This window comes from Rhinolophus sinicus, linkage group LG07 (assembly GCF_036562045.2).
Source record: "Rhinolophus sinicus isolate RSC01 linkage group LG07, ASM3656204v1, whole genome shotgun sequence".
In the NCBI taxonomy this organism is placed as follows: Eukaryota; Metazoa; Chordata; class Mammalia; order Chiroptera; family Rhinolophidae; genus Rhinolophus; species Rhinolophus sinicus.
This window is the reverse complement of record NC_133757.1, coordinates 29,133,604-29,153,361: the sequence shown is the minus strand read 5'-3', so window position 1 is coordinate 29,153,361 and position 19,758 is coordinate 29,133,604. Positions and strand designations below refer to the sequence as shown.

Genomic DNA, 19,758 nt, shown 5'->3' with positions numbered 1-19,758 from the left:
ATTCCCAGAGGGAGCCACTACTACTGACATGTGTATTTGTCTAGAAATTCCATGCATATACAAACACGGCCTCTTCAATCTAGTCCACGTGGCCAGAGAGAATTTTTTTAATAGACAACTGCATCCATCATTCCCTTTGGAGGCTTCCCAATGTACAGAGGACCAAGACTCAAAGGTCTGGCAGGGCCTCCAAAACCCTACCCAGCTCTCCAATGTCCTCTCGAGCCACCTTTTCCCTTGCACTGTGCTCCAGCCACACTGGCCTTCCCTGCTTTCCTACCTCAGCACCTTTGCTTGTGGTGGCCACACTACCTGGGCACTCTGTCCCCTTCCTTTGCCCAGCTACGCTCCTTCAGGTGTTCGTTTACATACCACTTCCTCAGAGAGGTATTCTTGGCTTCCTTCTCTAAACTGAGTCCTTCATCTCCTCCCAGCACGGTCAGGTCATTTCCTTTGGAGCATTTTCTTAATTGTGGTTATATATTTATTTGTATTTAACATCTGTCTCCAGCTAGACTATAAGCTCCCTGAGGGCTGGGACTCCAGGGTCCCGTACAGAGATGGCACATGACGTCCCGCACACAGCCCTCAATTGATTGAGGGAATAGTGAAGTCTTGTCTGGTTTGGAGGCAGTTGGGTTTTGGTGTATTTTCTGCTTTTTAACTTAAAAATTTTTATGGAAAATTTCAAATGTACATAAAAGTGGGAAGAACAATATATTGAACCCCTATACACACATCATCTAGAGTCACTAGTTGTCAAGATTTTGCCACATTTGCATGAGTTTCCCCTTTTACTTCTTTTTTTTTTTTTAGCCTTCTGAAGGCTTAGAAACATTTTAGCTATTATTTATTGTTTACTATGTGCTGGTAACTGTGCTAAACGTTACTTAAATATATTGTCGTTTAATATATTTACTCAACAAACCTGCTAGGTGAACAATATTACCTCATTTTAGAGATGAGAAAACTGAGACAGTTTAAGTCACAGTAGATGGAAAAGCTGGGATTCAAACCCAGGTCTCTCTGACTCCGAACCCAGGTTCTGAACTACCAAACTGCTTGTTGCAGACTTTATCAGTGCACTTCTCTCCCACCCGCCTTTCTTCTTTATACATAGAGACTTTAAAAAGGTTTGAAGCATTTTTATTGTGCCTAAGCTGTAAGGGAAATGCTCTCATGCCTGTGAAAGGACTGCAGTAATTGGCTTTATTATTCCTCTATTAAAAAAATACGCATTTGGCCAGTAAATATTTATTGAACTGTTTTTTTGTTTACCAAGCACCATGTTCAGAGCTGTGGAAACAATAGTGAGAAAAAAAATAAAATACTGTCCCTGCTGTCACAGAGCAGAGTAGTGCCAAGTCCTCCAACATTAATTCAGATAGTTTCTGGTTGAATCTATTCTATGTAAACATACCTGTGGCTGTTCAGCTGAGGCTGTGGGTTTAGAATGAGAGAAGTAAGATGAAGCCCCTAATGCTAAGGGTTGAAAAGAATCAACTCTACTACAGGCACACCTTGTCTTATTGTGCTTCCCTTTGTTGTACTCACAGGTATTGTGTTTTTTCTAAATTGAAGGCAAGAACCTCCACCCAAAAAAGTGATGACTCGCTTTATTGTGATACTTGCTTTATTATGGTGGCTTAGAATGGAACCCGCAATATCTCTGAAGTATGATTTATTCAGAGGTTTCTTTTCTGGGACCCTTTACTACTTCTTTTTCTTTCCCTCTGCTTCATGACTACCTGAAGCAATATTAACTACCTGAAGGACAGAGGAAGGGTAAAGTTATATAGTGGAAAGTTACTCTGATAGCTAAACATGGCTGTTGTGTACTGTTGCGCAGTTAGTGTACTTTGCAAAGACGCCTGGTTGAAGAGGCCAGTTGGGGCTGAATCCAGCTTGAATCCCCACTTGCCAAGATGAGACCCTGGCCTGAGGCTCTACAGCTCTGAGGAAGGGGTGCCTACTTTTCCCCCCAGGCTTCCCACTGCAGACTCACAATGGTATCATATAAGCTTGAGGTGGCCCTCTTGGTAAAGCTGAAAAAAGATAGCAAAGAAAGACAGTTGAAACTGCTGTGTCAAATTAAAGTTGTGTGAAATTTACCCTTTGTGCTCTTCATGTCTCCCCCTGACTTGGTTGATGGAATTTGAACTTTCGAACTGGCTTAAAGTTGTGTGTTTTTTTTTAAATACACATTATTTTTTGGAGCAGTTTAAGGTTCACAGCAAAACTGAGCAGAAGGTATGGAGATTTCCCATAAGCCCCCTGTCCACACATGCACAGCCGCCCCCCCCCCCACCAACATCCCTCACCAGAGTAGGACATTGGTTACAATTGATGAACCAACATTAACACATCATTATCACCCAAAGTCCTCAAGGTTCTGATGGCAGTAAGAATGCAAGTATTAGTTCAACCTAGAAAAAAATGCGTGGTGGTTAAAAGCATAAGCTTTATAGGCTACATATTCATGACTTAAGAAATTTCCTGCCAACTAGTATTAGGTTGGTGAAAAAGTAATTGTGGTATAAAAGGTTAATAATTGCAAAAACCGCAATTACTTTTGCACCAACCTAATACGTGGAAATAATGCGAAGAACTGGTAATACTTTCAGGTGGTTCACTTCTTAGACTTAATTTCTACAGTTAAATTGGTAACTCATCATAATGATGAAGAAAATAATAACAACTACATAGCCCTCTATGAATAAACCCAGAGTTTTTCCATTTGGAACACTCTGACTCTGTTTTTCTTCTTTTAAAATTGAGATATAGTTGACATGTAACATTATGTAAATTTAAGGTATGCAACATTTGATTTGATACATTTATATTTTGCTATAGGCTCTCTATCACATCACATAATTATCAATTATTTCTTCTTCTTTTTTTTTTTTTTTTAAGACTTTATCGGGGAACAGTGTGTACTTCCAGGACTTTTTCCAAGTCAAGTTGTTGGCCTTTCCATCATAGTTGTGGAGGGTGCAGCTGGGCTCCAGGTCCAGTTGCCGCTGTTAGTTGCAGGGGGCGCAGCCCACCATCCCTTGTGGGAGTCGAACCGGTAACCTTGTGGTTGAGAGCCCATTGGCCCATGTGGGAATCGAACTGGCAGCCTTCGGCATTAGGAGCATGGAGCTCCAACCGCCTGAGCCACCGGGCAGGCCCTATCATTTCTTTTATATGGTGGGAATAATTAAGATCTAGTCTCTTAGCAAGTTTGATGTTTATAATACAGTATTGTTGTCTGTAATCATACTGTGCATTAGATCTCCAGAACTTATTTAGTTGCAAGTTTGTACCCTTAAACAATATCTCTCCTATCCATCCATTCCCCAGCCCTGGTAACCACCATTCTACACTTTGTTTTTATGAGTCTGGCTTGTTTAGATTCCATATCTAAATGATACCATACAGTATTTGTCTTTCTCTATCTGACTTATCTCACTTAGCATGATGGCCCCCAGGTCCATCAATATTGTTGCAAACAGTAGGATTTCCTTTCTCCGGGCCGAATAATATTCCGTTATGTATTTCTATCTGTCTATCTATCTATCTATCTATCTATCTATCTATCTATCTATCTATCTATCTATCATCTATTTCACATCTTCTTTATCCTTTTATCCCTGTCAGACATGGGTTGTTTTCATATCTTGGCTGCTGTGAATAAAAATGCTGCAAAACATGGAGTGCATATCTCTTCGACATCTTGTTTCTATTTCCTTTGGATACATACCCAGCAGTGGAATTGAAGGATCACATGGTAGTTCTATTTTTAATTTTTTGAGGAACCTCCATACTGTTTTCCATAGTGGCTGCACCAATTTGCAATCCCACCAACAGTGCACAAGGATTCCCTTTTCTCCACAACCTCACCAACACTTGTTATCTCTTGTCTTCAAGATTATAACCATTCTAACAGGTGTGAGGTGATATCTCATTGTGGTTTTGATTTGCATTTCCCTGATGATTAGTGATATTGAGCATTTTTTTATGTATCTGTTGGGAAAATATCTATTTAGTTTTGCTCTCTTTTTAATAGGATTGTTGTTTTGTTATTGAGTTGTATGAGCTCCTTATCTGAGTTTATTATCATGTATAATAGTATTAATAACTTTAGTGAACACAGACATGTTAAGGGCATTGTACTGAGAGTTTCCCATATGGCTTGATTTAATTCTCTTCAATGCCCCATAAGGTAGGTATTATTATCTCAGTTTTATACATCGGCACACCGACATTTGAATTACCCAAGGTCATATAACAAAAAAGTGGTAAAGCAGGGCTTGAACCCTGCTCTATTTGTTTGCAAAACCTACACATAGGACCAACATCTGTTTTGGGAGGAGGGATCTATTCAGTATTGAAGTCTCTTTTGTGACCTGAGCACCCATTGCACAAATTTCAGACTTTCATAAATTATTTCCAGTCTCCTCTAAGTTGGACTCTTTCTCCGCTTTCCGTTTGTAAATACTCGCTACCTTCATAATGCATAACTGACAACCAGGAATCCTTCTTGGGTAGTGTGGCCAACGGACCACTTTTTTTAGTTAGTACAACCACAATTCACACTTCGGTCACAAGCCCTAAACCAGCCATGGCCTTTTATCTCTGCCAACCTCATTGCTCAGCCAAACTCCTGACATAAGAATATATGAAATCTCATAAGGATTTTTCTCTTTGACAAACCTCACAGTCATCCGTCAGAGAGGACAGTAATTTAAAAGGACTAAGACAAGAAAGCTGTATGGAATGGGATTTGGGAAGATCAAAGAAACTTTAGTTTAACAGGATGAAGAATGTGATTCTGTGGGAAGGTGGGGCAGGAAGTGTTGGCATTGAAGGATGGTTTTCATGGTCCTAAGATCACAAGTATGATCAGGAGTTGACTGATCAAAATTATTTTTTGCTTTGGACTCAAGTGAGATCATTGGTTTGCAATTCTTGGCCAGCATGACATTACATTTCACCTTTTCATTTAAGGAGCCCATAGTTTTTATAAGACAATTTCACCAGTAATCACAACTCACATTTGGTTTGCATTGACCTTTCACTGTTTTTGGCACTTTGTAGATGTTCTTTCATTTAATCCTCACAACTACCCTGTGAGGAAGGTACTATCATTACCAACATTTTATCCAAGGAAGGATACATAACTTGCCCAAGGTCACAGAGCTAGTAAGTTGCAGAGCCTGGATTCAAAACCAGGCAGCCTGCCTCCAGGCGGGGCTCTTAACCACTATTTGATGTACCCTCCAAATTCTTGTGGGGAGATTACGAATGCAATCCATTTTGCATATAGCATTTGTTAGGCAGCAAATGCTGAGAATGCTTCTTGTGTACTTTTTGTTTCCAAGACTCGGGGTTTTCCCCCAATATGCTTGGCCTCTATCCCACCTTCAGTGCTCCCCTGGGAAGGTGGCGTGAATTACCTGAATGGGACAGAAAAAGGGGCCTGCATGGCCTATCTTCCTCCCCTCATTCCTCCCTTGGGATGGAATCTGCCTCTAGAGCTGACACAGGGGCAGGTCTCCCCTATGGAGTGGGTGCGGGGTCATCTTTGGTGGTCCAGGGCTCCAGAGTGTGTCAGTCTTCCTACTTGATTATTCTCTTGTCTTCTTTCTCAGTTGATCTAGAAATCAGATGAAGAAAAGGGATGTTATGTATCCTCACTGCACCCTCCCCGACTGAGGGAAATAAAGATATACAGGTAAGAATGTCACATGAATTAGAGATTCTTGAGCTAGCTTCCAATAAATTCACCCCCCCTCCCGCTCCGTCCAAGATAAGCAGGTCATTAATTAAGCTAAAGAACAAGAACACTGCAGGTACTTTGCTCATTTAACTTGTGTAATAATCAGGTGAGGTGGGATTTATTATCCTGGTGTTATTCATAAGGAAACTGAATTTTATTCACTCAGTCAATATTGGGTGTGGCCCACTGGCTAGGCTTTGTTCCAAGTAGCTCAGAGAGGTAATGGAAATTGCTCAAAGTTTTATAGCTGGTCAGTAGAAGAATTAGAAGGTGAACCCAGGTCTGACTAATGACACAGATTAGGCATTCCTTGGGGAGACGGCAGAGTGGGAACAAATAAAAAAATGACAATGAACATGTATGGAGTTGAGCCCTGATTTTATAGCCGTGTGTTTATACCATTCAGTACTTTGCGGTGTTTTACCTCATTATACCTTGCACCACCCTTATAAAGTAGGTATCATTTTCTTCATTATACACACAAAGAGCCTGAGGTTTAATGTGTTAAATAATTTTCCAAAGGCCGCATAGTAAATGCCAGAGTTCCATTTATAATCCAGGTTCTTTTCATTCCAAGCCTTTAGCTCCAGGAAGTACTGTCTTTGTTTGTTTGTTTGTTGTTTGTTTGAGCTTACAAAGTTAGTTGAGAGACATAGCCTCTGATATGACATCAGAGGACCTTGAAACCATTAATTAACAAGTGCAGATCAACCTGGTGGGTGTGCATGGAGGTGCTGAAGGGTGGGGAGGGAAACCAGAGGAAGAAGTGTTGGGAGAAAGAATGGCCAGAGTAGAGTGATCAGCATTGGGTAGGTTCTCCCAGGCTTCATGGAGAAAAATTTTCAGCTAGGTTTCAGCTGATATATGCTTGCTGATGGTGAAGGAAAATAACATGGCAAGTTTGAGAATCAGAGATGAATTTTGAAAGGCATGCTTTTGTATGTGGTAAGTTAGTTGTTCAAAAAGAAAAAAAACAACAGCAGCAACAACAAAACCCCATTCCCTCTGAAAGTGAGGAACTACCTTGTCAAGGCGATGGGCTCCATCTAGGTCTTGAGGGTTCTGTTTGGGTGATAAATGCATGCAAGACCCTGAAGACCCTGGATCTTGTCATGGCTTTCTGTTAACTAACTGGTGACAATGGGGAGTCACTGAATTTTTCTGGACCTTTATATCCTTATCTCTAAAATGGGGAAGTAGAATATGTGCCTTCCAGAGCTCCATCTAGCAATAATGGTCTTTCTCCTCTCCTGCAGGGCAGGGAAGACTACCAGCCTTTCCCAGAATTTCTGGCACATAGATGATGGTCAATAAATGTTGAATTGAATTAATTAAAGGCAATGATAGTAATTGAAAAACAGATTCTCCTACATAGTAGGCATGTCCTGTTTGCTATATTTTTGTTGCCTATGTTCTATACTTCATATGTCTTTGCCTCTGAGTTATCAAACTTGTCATTTCCTTGTTGAGGAAACCTCACCCCACAAATCACTCTGCTTCCCTCTTTCTAGACCGTGTCTAGAATGGGATCCATCACTCTGTGAATCCCTCACATTCTTAATTATTCTTACATAGCCTTCTGATTTCCTAGTTCTTGGCTTCTGCTGAAATGCTTATTCTGCATTTTTCATGTAATGGATGTGTGGAGAGTCTCGCTTGCTCCCTCGGAGGCTGAACAAATTTCTGCATGAAAGGGGTCAATGAAACCACATGACTGAAAGAGTGTAACCTAGTGACAGCATGCTTTAATTGCAGGCTCAAATTTTGACTGAATTCACTTCTTGAAAGTTGATTTTAAAAAATTAAGTGTATACACTGATAAGAATAACATTTCATGGAGGAAAGATTATTCCATGTGCCTGTTATAAGCAGATGTATTTAGTATTATGTAGGTAAAATAACCGTACATTTGATGGAGTTTTTCACTTTTCATTCCCATGGCTTAGCCCCATCTTTGCAAAGCCTGAATCACTCTGCTCAAATTTCCCACTTGAAAAAGATCACTTCCCCGTCGGCTTATGAAATTGAGCCAGAACTTTGGAATCCAGTTGATCTGGTTGTTTGTGGCAATAGTGTGGCCTCCTGATCTCCAATCTCCCCTTATTCCCCACTAACAGAGCTCCAGTTGTGTGTAGTGTGGCAGTGTGCCCACTGAAGGACATGTACCTTCCTAGACTCCCTTGAAGCGAGAGTGGCCGCAACCCAGGTCTGGCCAAAGAGATATAGGTAGACCGTTTCCTGTGTGGGGCTTCCAGGAAAGCCATTGTTTTCCTGATAAAAAGAGAGGAGTCCAATTAGCACATGCATTTATCCTTTTCATCTTCCTCTTCTTTCTGCCTGGAGTGTGGATGCCATTTTGGAGGGGCAGCAGCCCAGTTTTCAATTCTGAGGGAAAAAGTCAGGCACTAAGAGTGGCAGAGAAAGAAGCTAGAAGAAGCCTGGGACCTTGTCAATTTCCTTAAAACAGCTGCCTCAGCCCTACTTCAAAATTCTGTTATGAGAGAAAAATAAAACCTCTATTTGGTTAAGCACTATGGTCGGTTACTTTCAGCCCAAGTGAAATCCAAACTGATGCAAATGTAAAATAAAGAAAAATGTGAAAATATTAGTCTTCAAGAAAAACTTGACATATCTGGAAGATATTGGCAATCAAATGTACCAGGCCATAAATATATTTTGCTGAGCATTGGTCTAGCCAGATTTTGTCAGTGATTACTTGAATCCTCTCCTCTCCTCTCCTCTCCTCTCCTCTCCTCTCCTCTCCTCTCCTCTCCTCTCCTCTCCTCTCCTCTCCTCTCTTTTCCTTTCCTTACTTCTTTTGCTTCTTCCTTCCTTCCATTTTTAAACAAGTTTTGTTTAGCAGCATCTATACTATCTATGTGCTGGAGATAAAGTGGTGAGCAAAATAGGCATGATTTCTGCCCCCCCCCCCCATATATACTTATAAAACAATCTAAATACAATGAAAGGAAATATAGAGAACAATGAGAACATGTATATGAGGGACCAGATATGTCTGGGGAGGCTTCTCTGAGGAGCTGAGGTCTGAGCTGAGACTAGAAGGATGAATAGGAATTTATTAGGCAAAGATGGTAGATGGAGTGAGAAGAAGAAACAGCGTGTATACAGCCCTCAAGGCTGTATAGAGCATGATACTTTTGAGGTGAAAATAGTCCCCTGTGACTGAAATATTGAAAATAAAGAATAGCCCCAAATTAGGCTGGAGAAATGGGCCAGATGATGCAGTAGTCATTTTATATTACGAGTTTGAGCTTTACACTAAGAACAATGGAAAGTGATTGAAGATCCTAAGTCTTTAGGGATGACCTGGCCAGATTTGAGTTTAAACACCCAAATGACATTCTAACCATATGGCCTAGAATGGATTGGAGATATGAAGCTAGAGTTGATGTGGGGGTCCTGGTTAGGATACCAGATAGAAGATGGTGGACAAGATGAGAGATGATGATAATTTGGATTCAGGGGGTGGCAGTGGAGATGTAAGAACATTGTGTGATTTGAATATGATTTAGAAGGTAAAATCAGTTAAGTCTGGTGATGGATTAAATACAGGTTGATGGGTGGGAAAGTTCAAAGAGGACTCATAGATTCCAGCTTACAGAATTGGATGGTTGGTTGGGGGCGGGGGCGTGGGTGGTGGTGGAATTTACTGAGAAAGGAAACTTCGAGGAGGCCTGAGTTGGGTGGGGATTATTATGAGTTTCTGCTGAACATGTTGAGTGTGAGGAACCTTGAGACACCCATGTCACACAGGCAAGTAGAGGTAGAGGAGAGGTCTGGGCTGCAGGCATACACATGCAGATGGTAGATGAAGTTATACAGTATGAGCTCATTTAAGGAGAGAGCACAGAGGGAAAACAGAGTGGGGCTTAGGACCAAATTGATGTAAAGATGAATAATCTTGTTTTTATGCTCAGGAAGCTCATGACTTGGTAGAAGTGATGAGCTACGTACATGTGTAATTATGGTATAGACAGAAAAGGACTTGTATCCTACTAATGCCATGAACAAGATATTCAGAGGAGGGATACACAACACCAGCTGAGGGGATCAGAGGCTGTTTCATGGAGAAGCTCGTAAGAACATCTTTGTTGGATAGCTAGAATAAAGTGAGGTAGGTGAGGGAAAGAATGGGCTTCCAGCTGGAGAGAATGACTTGACAAAAGCTTTAAAGGCTGAAAAGTACAACACATTGGGGGGAACTTCAGGGTTTTCAGTTTATCTAGAGATGGGATATAAATAGGGAGGTCATGAAAAGGTGAGTTGGAGCCAGACTGAGGAGGGTGGTAAATGCCAGGCTGAGGCACTTGACCTGTAGAAGTGGGGATCTAGTTAAGGTTTGTGTGTATGTGGCAGAGAGGGTGACATGATAAATCAGTGATTGAAGAAGACTCCTCTGGTTTCCCATGTGGGATGCACTGGAGAATACAGATACTGGAAGTGGGGAGACCAGGCAGGAGGCTGGAGTGCAGTGTCTCAGAGACTGTTTGAATAAAATGACTGTCTCAAGTAAAAAGGAGATTTATTTTAATAAATAAATAAATAAATAAATAAATAAACCTCATGGAATGCAATTCTGGAAGTCCAGTTGGTTTACAAGAGATAGACAGTTGTTAGGCTCTCTCTGGGCCTCTCTCTCCCTGGAGACCCATGATGTCTTGCCATTGCTTCTCAGCATTCCTATGTTCCCTGCAGACCAGCTTTCTCTGTGAGGATCTTGGCTTCTGCTCTCCCTTCACCATGGTTTGCACAGGGTTTGAGTTGCCATGGCGCTCACTTTAATCTGACCAAATCCATTAGATCTTAAAGCTCCAGAACCTGTCATCCCTTGGCAATCTCTGCAGTAATCATGGCATGAACACAAGCTGTACCTTTGGGTGACAAAGCAGACTCCAAGTTGATATCATAGTCACAATCAGTACCACAATATAATAAATCTCCTACCCACATTCCATGTTGGTGGGAAATCATAGCATTTGTACAGGTTTGCTGAGCATGACTTGACTCAGTATTTCCATATTTGTGTCATAATAGGTTAGTATCTGTTCCCAGAATGAGGACATGTTTGTTGTATCTACACTCTGTCTATTGCTATGTAACAAATTACCCCAAAACTTGGTGGCTTAAAACAATAATAGGTATTTATCATCTCACAGTTTCTATAGGTCAGGAATTTGAGAGTAGCTTGACTGAGGTAGCTGTGGCTTGGGGTCTCTCATGATGTTGCTGAGGCTGCACCATCTGAAGGCTTGATTAAAGCTGGAAGATCCATTTCCATGATGGCTTCCTCACATGGCTGTTTGGCAGGAGGCCTCAGTTCCTCACACATGGACCTTTCCATAGGGCTACTTGAGAGTCCTCACAACATGGCAGCTGGATTTCCCCAGTAAGAGTGATCCAAGAGAAAGCAAGGAGGAAGCAGTATTGTCTTTTATGATCTAGTCTCAGAAGCCACACCATCACTTTTGCCACATTGTATTTGTTAGAAGCAAGTCATTAAGTCTAGTCCACACTCAAGGGAAGGGGAGTTAAGCGCCATCATTTGAAGGGAGCATTGTAAAAGATTTTATAGGCATATTTTAAAATCTACAAAGACTATGACTTCAGCACTTGGTACAGTGTCTGACACATAGTAGGTGCTTAATAAAGGTTTGTGAAAGGAATGATTATTCTCTCTTCCAAACTTGGATTCACTAGCGCTGAGATAGTGGCACTAAGGCAGGCAGTCAAAACAAGGAATGGCCATCTGAGGCTTCATTCGCCTTTAATGTATTCTGCTATGTTGTCCCATCAGCAAATGGTTGGGCCATTTGGAGTAGTTGCCTGGCCATTCACACAACATATATGCTTCTGGGATTCCTTTTAGTATCACACAAAACTGGAAGAAGAGATATGAGGTCTCAAAGGTACATGAGAGTTCAGTTTTGCTAGTGAACTAGAAATATTAGTAAATATTTATATTAGGGACCCCTAATATGATTGATGTTGTTGTTATTTGAGGAGCAGCTACTTTATATTTCTTTGAAGACTTGGGATCGCTAATGTGTGTAAGAGCAAGTAGATTCAGTTCAGAGTGGGTGTTACAAGAACTCAAATCCCACAAAAACCATAGGGGAGGGTGAGCAGAATGGGGTTCTTTAATACATTTTTTTAAATCCCTGGTATTCCAAAAGAAAAGAAGGTGAGTGGTAAGTGTGGCAGTAATGGATGGATGTGTGCCACTCAGCTCTGCCTTCAAGAAGCAGCCTGACTTTCAGCTGGGAAGAGTGGTTAGTTGCAGAATATCTGGCGTCCAGCATAGCTTTTGAGGCTGTGCCCAGGGGGGAACCCCCAGTCAATGACATGGTGAGGGCAGGCCTAGCTATTTCTGTCTAATGTGAGTCTTCTCAAAGGAGTCATAGTTGTGTTCCAAAGCTCTGCATTGAAGTGGCTGAGACTTTGTCAATCTGTATTGTCATCTGAGGCTCTCCCTGCATGTGAAGTCAGAGATCAAGGTGTATCAGCAAGGTTGGTTCTTTGGTTTATATAAGCATCACCCTGATCTCTGCCTTCATTGTCTTGCAGCGTTCTCCTGTGTGCATACCTCTCTGTCCGAATTTCCCCTATTTAGAAGGACAGCAGTCACATTGGATTAGTTTCCCCTCCCCCAATGACCTCATGTTAACTAATTACATCTAGAATGACCCTAGTTCCAAATAAGGTTATTCTGAGGTTCTAGGGGTTAGGACTTCAACATGAATTTGAGAGAGGGCACAATTCAACCCATAACACCTTCTAAGCATTCTGTTCCCTTGGTCTCACCCTTAGCTCTCCCTGAGAAGCTTCATCCAAACCCATGACTTAAACTACCTCACCCCCTCTACAGTGAGAATAGATACCCAAAGGCATTTCTCTAACCTAATCCTCCAACGAGTTTTGGAAGGATGGATCCAATTACCCAGTGGACATATTTGGAGATTCACAGGTCTCATTAAATTTATTATGTCCCCAAATCAATTTATGTTTTCTTCAAAGCTTCTCCTTCTCCTGAGTTTCCTGTCTCAGGGATGGGCTCTGTCATCCATCTGGCTCCTCCCACATCCTGGAAATTACCCTGAAGGCTTGCCCTAACTTTCCATCTCTATCCCCTGTCAGGCACCAAGTCCTGTCAGCTCCACTTCTTTCACAGCTATCACATGGCTCTTTTCTCTCTTTTCCCCCCTGCTATCACTTTCTTGGTTTAGTTTGCATCTCTTTTAACTTGGATTATAATTAATAATGACAATAACAAGCATTTATTGAGTATATACTGCATGCCAGCCCCTTACATGAGTTGCTTTCTTGTTTTACCCCTCTTCAATCCATCCTGATTCCAGAAAGACTTCTATAAACACAAGTGTAGCAGGTATAAATATTTAGTCTCCAAAATTCAGATGATCAAGAAAAATTTAATAGCCTATGATTCAAATTAATGATTATTTTAAACTTTCATTCCATCTGATGGCAGAAAACATAATCTCATAATTCTGAGTAAATAACTAGTAATTCCTACATTGTGCTTCTTCACTTATAATTTCTTAATATTATTCTTATTACTACTGCTGCTACTACTACTATTACTACCATTGAGACTGTCATAATTTTTCTTGGCAGCATAATATTCTAGCATGTGAACATATCAAAGCTTTCATGTAGTTCTCTATTTATGAAACTTTAGATCATTTTCAGTCTTTTGCTCTTGCAAAGTCTGTGTGATACACCTTTGCATAAATGTGCAAGTATAACTGTAGTGCAAATTCCCAAGGGTATGCACGTTTTAAATTTTGATAGCTATTGCTAAGTTGCCCTCCAAAGAGTTTGTACCAATTTATACTCCCACAAACAGCATATGAAATGACTGTTTCCCCTCATCAGCACAAATAGTATGTATTATGAAACTTTTAAGTATTTGCTGTATTTTGTCTTATTTATATTTCTTTAATTATGAGTGAGGGTGAGCATATTTTCATTATATACTTTTTTTAACCTGTTATCCCCACCGAATTTAACAGGAACACCTTTTCTTTTAAATAAATATTCATCATTCCAACTGTACTTTTAGGAGTTTAGTTTCTAGTTACAAACCACATTAGACAGCATATTTTTTGAAACAAGAATAAGACGTTTGTGACTAAACATTCTTAGGTGGATTCCAAGCCTTAGAATAAACAATAAGTCAAAAGTCTAAGCCAGCAGTGCCCCAAAGAACTATAATGTGTACCACAAATGCAAGTTGTATTTGTAATTTTAGCTCTTCTAATAGCCACATTAAAAAAAATGAAAAGAAACAGATAAATTTAATTCAATAATATATTTTAAGCCAATATATTCAAAAGAGTATCATTTCAATATATTATCAATATAAAATATTAATGAGACATTTTACGTTCTCTTTTTGTTCTAAGTCTTCTAAATCCAGTGTGTACTTTACAGTTCCAGCACATCTCAGTTTGACTAGCCACTTTTCAAATGCTCAATAGCCACATGTGCTGGTAGCTACTGTATTTACAGCACAGATAAGTAGTTGTAAAAAAAACTTCCTAGTACATAGAAACTACAACTAATTCCTAAATAGCTTAAAATTGCACGTGACAGGTTGCCTAGTTTTTTGAGGCCAAGTTCAATGCCTTTTAGAGAGAAGGTATTCAAAGTTTATTTTTCTAATTGAGTTGTTTTTATTTTTTAAATTGAATGTTCCTACTTGTTTTATGTAGCTATGGTCAAAATACCTCACTGTAGCAATGAATCATTTTGTTAGTCATGAAGTGAAAAACAATTCATACATTTTACTTTGTTTCTCAGAAATGAGAGACGTTTTAAGAATGTGTTTTCATAAGATTTGCCAAAATTTTTCATCGCACAATAGCTTTTTTTTCCCTTTTCCTTTTGGACAATTGTTGAGTTGATGAAGCTTTTAAGATAGGTAAGAACAGATGTGTTGACTCAGTTTGGGAAGGTAAAAACAATTTTACTTGACGAGAAGCCCTGAGGGAAATGACAGTCTCTCAGGGGTGTTTGAAATCCAGTGTTAGGAAGTAATGAGTCTCCAGCAGATTTTGTGATAGGATGAAGAGACAGCAGAGCTTGGGCAAACTCTGACAGTTCTCCAAACATCATAATGCAATATTAGGACCAAATTCCGAACTTGACATTTTGAAAGAGAATTTACATTTTAATTATTTACTCAAAATTTGCCCCTACAATTGGTCTCTTAGGTAATTGTTAATCCCTTCTCTTTAATTTTAATGCTCCAAAATCTACCAGTTTATGGAAGGAAAGAGAAGTGTTCTGTGAAGTTATATAAGTGCTTTATAATATTATGTGAGAAAAAAGCCGTTTTCATTAAGATAGTATTCGTGTTCAATTCAAACCTGAAGTCACTAACACATTAGAAATGAACTTGGAGAATGGCAGCTGGAAAAGCCCTATATGTCACCTAATTCAAGCCAATCTATTCCTCTTACTAATTAGAAAACAGACTCAGAGAGGCACAGACACTTTCTTTAATCACATAGCTATTTACAGGTCTAGATTTTAAGCTTTTCGATACCTGGAACAGTAGTTCTCTTTAGTATAAATTATACCATTATAACTTACTGAGCACTTGCTAAGCACTAGGCTCTGGGCTAAGTGCTTTTCATAAATGTCAATAATCACAAAATTCTTGTGATGCAAAGAAAAAAATCATCACTCTTCTCTAACCATCTTTCTTTTTTTTTTTTTGAAACTTCATTTGCTTTCTTAAACAGAAGTTGCTGACGCAAAAGCCATTCTCCACTTCCAGAGGCAAGTTTGCAAAGGATGCCTAGGTATACCCCACTAGGCTGTGTTTGGATAGCTAAAGAAACAATAACTTATTCACAACTCAAGCCCAATGTATTTCTATTAAGGTTACAGAGAGGTTTGAAAAGCATAGTGTTTTTCTACTTTTTCTTCCTTAGTTTGTTCACAAATGACCTTCCTTCCTTCCTTCCTTCCTTCCTTCCTTCCTTCCTTCCTTCCTTCCTTCCTTCCTTCCTTCCTTCCTTCCTTCCCTCCTCCTCCCTCCCTCCCTCCCTCCCTCCCTCCCTCCCTCTCTCCCTTCCTTAGAAATTCAGGTGTTAAGGCCATTTTCTATTGAGATTCCAAACTCCCTTTGATTTGTCTTGGACATGTAGAATGTTGGAAATGCAAGGGCCTTAGGCATCATCTGAAGAAAAGAGGTGGCCCAAAAAGGTAGAGGATTGTATCTAAAGTCTATTAAATGAAATTCTAGCCAGACCAGAAAGCTACCACACCGCAGGAGTACAATCAACCCCAAGTGGAAAGCTGCTGGGATAGCAATAGGCACTGTCTGTCTGGCTCTGGAGCTGCCATTCTTTTTTTAGTAACTTCATTCAATCTCAAAAAGCAGCAAGGTCTCCAGCTTCACTTGAAGAAGGCCAGGATCCCTTGCCAGGAACCTCAGAATGAAAAGCAAATCTGTAAGCATCCCCAGCACTTCAAAATCCCTAGAGTTGAGGGCCAGGGAGCCAGGGGCTTTACACAGAATAGGTTGTCAGAAACACACGGGGTCAGGACTTGTAAATATGCACAAGAGGAGGAAACAGGACTTTGATTAAGCTTTGCTTTAAGCCTCTTTAAGTCACTGATTGTAGAATAAAACCAAGACATTAAGAAGACTTAAAGAGGAAGAACTTGAAACTGGTTTTATACTTTGAAAGCGCAAGTTTCCAGACCCACCATCCTCAATGACAGGCTGGTGAGGTTCTCAACATCACGACCTTGACTTCCCCTCCCAATGACTGCAGCAAAGCAACCTCCAAAGTCCATTTCTGGGCCTCAGTTTCTTCCCTTGTAAAGCAAGAGAATTGGTCCATGTGACCAATCTATCTATATGTAAGAACTGCGTGATTCTCTAGTCATAGTAAAATAATAAAATGATGCAATTCAGTTGCTTGTTAATTTTTCATCATCCGGATTTTTCCCATCCCAGTTTGTGGCTTGGCTGAACTAGTTGAACTTAGAGGAGGAATATCATATGCTCCAAATTACTTATAAAAATTATATCTCACAATTTTCCCCAAAGAATATTAGGGCTGCTGCATTGTCTTTGAGATCCTTGCCTAGAAAACAATCTGGAAGCAGAACACTATTAGAGGTCAGCAGTGTTAGTGAAATGTTCCCCAATGTGTTCAGAATAAAGCCAACTCCTTCACATGGCCTACAAAGCCCTACCTGACCTGGCACCTCTGTACTTTCCAGGCTTGTATCTCACCCTCTCTCTACTCATATAATTTATTCTGGACATACAAGCCTTCCTTTAGTTCCTTGAAGGCACTAAGCTCTTTCCCAACTCAGAACCTCAATCTAGGCTGTTTCTTCTGCTTACGCTCTCTTCCCTCACTCTTGGTATACTTGGATGATTCAGGCTTGTAAATATCACATCGTCAGGGAAGTGTTTGCTGACCACCCATCTAAACTGAAAACAGGCCACCCTGTCCTCTTCTCTTCAGAGCACTCAATATGATTTGTGATTTACATATATTTGTACATTTATTTCAATGTCTGCCTTCTGAACTAGACTGGAAAGAGAAAGCAGTGGACATCTCTTTTTTTGTTCGCTATTGTATTTCCTAGCACCTAGTAGGCACTCAATAAGTGTTTGCTAAATTAGTGAATGAAAGAATGCATTCACAGAAAATTCCCAGCACTGTCAGCTCTTACTGGTTGTTTATATATGACACAACTTATGAGAACACTTAGTGAAATTGTCACTTTGACCCTGTTTTGGTATTGTGGGAATCGCTATTGGTCCTTCTGTAAGTTGGCAACGATTCCAATGTGTATTTATTCAGACTGAATCGACCTCTTTAATGACTCAGTGAGAATACCATTGAGTCAGTTAATGCAACCTCAATTCTCTCAATCTGAGTTCTTGGAAAACCGGGGGGAAGTTATCCTGGCCAAGAAGACACCTGAGATTATGAGTTTGAAATAAGTATCCTTAAGAGAGAAAAATCAAGTGACTCTCACATCATTGATTTTGTCCATCAATAAAAGTCAGAATTAAGTCACGTGTGGAATTACTAGTCACCTGACTGCAATCAGATTTGCTTGGCTGTTGCTGGGATCACATTAAAAAGGGGTTATTTATTAAGAACGGAATAGTTCCTTTTACATTTTGTAGCAATCATGTCTCTCTCTTTTTTTTTCTTCCAGTCCATGGAAAGTGTTATCACAGGCAGCTTTGTGCAGGAAGTTGGGTTTATCACTTCCTCACAGTTGCAGTTTGTCTAGGACTTAACTACATACTATCAGATTACATCAAAATGTAGGCCTTTGTGTGTTTAACTCATCAAAGGAGTGGACCCTCAGGACTTGATATCACTTCACTGCATATGTAGCCATGTAGCAAAACAAAGCCTATCTAAACAGGACAGAACTATTTCTGTTGTGGGGCAGCTCCACTAGCTCGAGCTTGCAGAAATGGTCGAGTTTCAGGTGTCTGCAGTGTTTCACTTCTTGTTTTTATATTTATCTCTTTTTAGAATTGCAGTCATTTGCCTGGTTGTGTGCGAGGAAGAAAAACCCCAAATATTACCTACAAGAGAAGAGACAATCCACAGTGTCAGTTGGAGGCAGTACTAACCTTTACCTCATCATGTTGATTTTCACTTGAGAACTCCAGTCGCGGCTGCCATAGTCTAGGTTTCGGAGCTGGCCACACAGGGTATGAATCCTGGTTCCTCTGTTTTCTGGTTGTGCGTCCTCAGGCAAGTTATTTCACCTCTCTGAGCATCCCATCTGAAAAATGGAGACAATAATAGCGCCTGCCTCGTAGCTTTATGATATGGAATAAATGATATGGATTAAATGATAGGTGCAAAGTGCTTATGAGACATGCTGTGCTCACCGTGGGAGGGATGTCATTACTAAACAGCCTGAGGGGTACAATCAGCCATGCTGGCAGAGCTGTCCCGAACTGGCTGAAGTTTCTCAAGGCTGCACTTCCACCTCTGGGGCCTTCGTTGCTATTTTCTTCTCCCTGGAGTTCCCTCTTCTCTGCGGTGGGCTGGCTGCCAGATGGTGCCTCTATTGGCAGCCACAGGAAGCCAATGCAACTGTGAAGTAATACTTCTGCTCCAGGGCTTGCTCCGCCCTGTTGACCAAGGTTTTTTTAGATCTGTTCGGCCCACTCCTTTCAATGCCTTGCCTAAAAAGGACTTCTCACTCAGTTGTACTGACTACCCCCAAGGCCTTGGACAAACAGCTTTGGGGGGGGGATGGAAATGCTGAAGGGGACTTCTTCCTCCCAGCTCAAAGCTTCAGGGGTTTGGAGGTGCTATCTTGCAACAACTCTCCAATCTGATGCTCATTTACCAAAATTGGAAGTCAAAAGAAGAGGGTCGGGGCTTGATTCTGTAAAATCTCTTTGAGCCAGTGGGATATAATAAGGCGCTCTTAAAAAAAAAAATTATTTGCATCAAGGCACTATGCAAATTTTCACAGGCCTATGACCGGAAAGAAATTAAGTTGCACCTAAAAAACTATACTTTAAGAAAGTAAATGATGTTTCTTTTTTAAAATCTGAAACCATTTTACATAGGACTTTGAAACAAGCCTAATGCTTTATGGCTTCTTTATACTCCGGTTATTCACTGAGGTCTCCCTATCTTCAGAACTTTCTCTTTTCCAGCCTCTGGTGGCAGATGCCCTGTGAGCCACACTGTACCTCAGCTGTTCAGAGAATCACTTCAGAGCCACCAACTACACTTCAGTCAGTGCCACCTGGCTATGGGTTGGTGTCAGAGGTTCCCAACCAGAGAATTTTGCCTCTCTGCCTGGCCCCTGGGGTTGAGCTCTTTGTGTATCTCTTTAGCTTTTGTTCCTGGATGTTGTCTCTATCTAAGAACTCCCCTTAATGGCCACAGGGCCAGTCTCACCTTACCTTCAAGCCCTACACTGGAGACAGA

The 19,758-nt window shown here is 40.6% G+C and overlaps 1 long non-coding RNA gene across 1 annotated transcript; it reads right to left on the bottom strand.

Annotated features, from left to right (window-relative positions):
* Positions 1 to 1,088: 1,088 nt before the first annotated feature.
* On the bottom strand, positions 1,089 to 19,189 carry LOC109450850 (uncharacterized). Its single transcript, XR_012498486.1, has 3 exons — positions 18,699 to 19,189; positions 18,435 to 18,589; positions 1,089 to 5,641 (listed from the first exon to the last, which is right to left on the bottom strand). It is a non-coding gene; the product is annotated as an uncharacterized LOC109450850 (long non-coding RNA).
* Between the last annotated feature and the right edge of the window lie 569 nt (positions 19,190 to 19,758).